The sequence below is a fragment of the Ambystoma mexicanum genome, chromosome 2q, assembly GCF_040938575.1.
Source record: "Ambystoma mexicanum isolate Mex_15411 chromosome 2q, UKY_AmexF1_1, whole genome shotgun sequence".
NCBI lineage: Eukaryota > Metazoa > Chordata > Amphibia > Caudata > Ambystomatidae > Ambystoma > Ambystoma mexicanum.
Window position 1 is genome coordinate 334931493 of NC_090924.1, and position 3356 is coordinate 334934848.

Consider the following 3356-nt stretch of genomic DNA (forward strand, 5'->3'; position numbering starts at 1 on the left):
CTTTCCACCTGCGACAAGGTTTCGGAAAATACAGGCAACACTAAAGGCTCGTTGAGGTGGAATTTGTACAGAACCTTGGCAGAAGTGGTGCCTCTGCAGCACCACCCTTGGGTCGTAAAAAAGTCAGATAAGGCTGTGCAGGATAGGGCTTTGATCTCACCCACCCACCTGGCAGAGGTGATGTCCACGAGGAACACGGTCTTCCATGGGAGGAACTGGAGGGGTGTGATGCATAGACTCGAAGGGGAAGCGGTAAGCCTCGCCAGAACCATGTTGAGTTCCCATGGCGGGGCAGGAGCCTTCACCGTCTGGAAAGATCTAAACAGTCCTTTGAGGAACTCCTTGACTAGAGGGTGTGACCAAAGAAGATAGTCCTGAGACTTGGTGTTACAGGAGATAGCCGCCAGCTGCAGCTTGGAGGTGTGCACTTGCCCAGACCAAGGAATCTGCAGGGCCATAACCCTCAGAGGGCAGATCTTCTGCAACAGGAACCATGCAGAAAAACTTCCACTTGTGCCCTTAGCATTTAAGAGTCGATGACACTCGCCTTGGCAAGGACTTCCCTGCAGTTGACCTCTAGGGATGCATGAGCCAAGCCTCAGGTTCAGCGATCCTGTATCGTGGTGCAGGATTGCGCCTCCTTCCCTGGAGCAGATCTGCGACCACAGCAGCTTGACTGGAGGAGACGCTGACAGGCTGAGAAGGTCCAGGTACCAAATCTGCCTCAGCCACACTGGGGCAACTTGTACCATCCTGCATCGGCACAGTTCATGACTTGCAGCAGGGGAGGGAACGTGTACAGGTACAGGCCTTCCCACATGGAGAACACATCCCCATGCTCCTCAGCTGATGGAACCTGCTGGCCCTGGCCTTTGGAGTTCACTGCCATCACAAACAGATCGATCTGGGGGTCCCCCCCACTTAAGGAACATGCAGCCCACCTGATCCTGCCGAAGTTCCAACTCGTGGCAGGAACGCAGCCCCCTGCTGAGGGAGTCAGCGATGGTGTTCCACTCCTGCCAGGTGAAAGGGGATGAGGAACACCTCTTGGTCAACGGCCCAGTGCCACAAGCCCTGCGCCTCAGAGCGCTGGGATCGGGTGCCCCCCGTGGTTGTGTTGTCCATGAAGATCCTCACCACTTTACCCTTCAGGGACAGAAGGAATGACTTGAGGGGCCAGAACACTGCCTGCAGCACCAGGATATTCATGTGAAGATCCTCCTCTTGTGGCAGCCACAGACCTCTGGCGTGTAGATGTCCCGTGTGGGGCCTCCCCCAGCCCTCCAGGGAAGCATCCATGGTGACAGTCTCCTGGTATGGGGGTTCAGAAACCCTGGGCAACATTGGGGTGGACACCCCACCAACTTATTGGGGGGGGGGGGTCTAGTCTGCGAAGCTTCTGGACACCTGTATCCAGCGAGCATCCAGGATCTCCTGAAGGTGTCGCATCTGTAGCCTGCAGAGCCGGATAAGGTAGATGCCGAGCAGCGACTGGATGGGCCGCACTGTGGCGGTCTTCAGAAACAGCCATTGCGTGCCTTCCCCAATATGGCCGCTACCCTCTCTCCTCTGAGGGCTGCCAGGCAGGAGTCCATGTTGAGCCTGGCTCCCAAGAACATTGCGTTCGATTCGCAAAACAGTATATTCATGTAACTATACATCACCGAACCTACGGATCGTCCACTTGCGCAGACTGCTAGCAAGCAAACCTACAGATTCCAGTACCACTAATGGTGTATTTAACATTGGACGCTTGCCTTGAAAACAATGCACGTCGAAACATCCTACTTGAAAAAATATATTTCTGACTCATTACTGTATAAACTTTTTGGGATTTCTAGCCATTTCTAAATCAAAATATAAAGGCCACTAGCGCTATACGCCGGCCACACACTAAGATCTCGCAATCACTTTCTAAGTGGTCCGGAAGGAGACAGGCACTGAAGGCATTTGTCCTCTACAAATGCAGTCTGCAGCTGGAACAGAGCTTGAAAAGGGAGCTTCCCTCTTCTCTTCCGACATGGTCCGGTGCGGAGTAGACCGGATGGCTTTCTGGAACCTTGACAATCCATCCTTGCCCTCGAGGGGAGCGAAATTAACCGAAAACCCGAACCCTGCTCGTCGGCTAATGTAGAGAAAGAGCACTCTGGCTCAGTTTGACAAAAAGCGTGAAAAACCTAGAATAGCTCACGGAGCAAAACAAGGACTCCCAACACTTAACGTGCTGTAAAAATCCAAAGGCTGCCGCCAGAGAAGGAGCTTAGGGAGATGGCAGTCATTGGCCGGGGGCATGGCAGTCATTGGCCGGGGGCAGTAGGACCCAGAGTTCAGTGATGGAGGAATACAGATTGTAAGTCAAGTGAAACCTTTTAATGAGGATTCCCGACCTGACTGGGAATATTCATGAGCATGTGAATCCATGCCAGACCCCATTGCTGGAGAACACTGGTTAAACTGTATTAGAAATAGTGTAATAGTTTAGATATCAATAGGTTATACTGACCTTGAATAGCTGTTGCTCTTGTAATATTGGGTTCTGCTGGCCGAGTGGCTTTAGTGCACAGAGTTTACAAGGTTCTTACTCGTCCATGAGTATCTGAAAGTCGCTCTGAAAAGTAGGAGTTAATTTACTAGCTCTGAACCGTTTGTGAAAGTAATAGTGTTGGTGTAACTATCCATAATAGAAAGTTAAATATGTTGCAAGATATACTTGTAACAGTGTTGTGATTCTTTGTGATTCCGAAACTGAACGCGAATGACCAATAGGGTCCCCTCTGCCCTTTAATTACTTGCTGCATTCTAAAAGCATAACTAGCCTCGTCTTATTCCCCAAGAATAAGATTGCCATTCGGAATGTATAACTTTAGGTTTGACTTGCCTTGAACTGCTTACTGCTATTCTTAATGGGATGATGTTTTTTTGTGTTTATGTCACAATACATCGCTGAGATTATCTTGACCTTTTATTTAAATAAACCATTATTTTTGGAATGCACAGTGTCCTTCTCTTTGGACCATATGTATGCTACAAAATTTAGTAGTTCGACCTCCATCTTTCATTGTTCCATTTGATTTTCCTTCCCCTGTCATCTCCCCGTTGACCTGTGGGCGCTTAAACAATTTACTTGACGTACAAGCGCCGTACAAACACACAATAAAAAAAACTTGGCGAAAGCATGAAGGGCTTAATCTAACGGCAAATACATTACAACAGGGATCATTGGCAAACACTGGCAAACACGTTTAGGCTAACAGCTCAAGTGACACTAAAAAAATTACCGTTGCATCCCCTAGAAAATCATGTAACAAATTGACACCACTTTGATTCGGACCGAGTTTCCAAAGGAAAAAAACTGG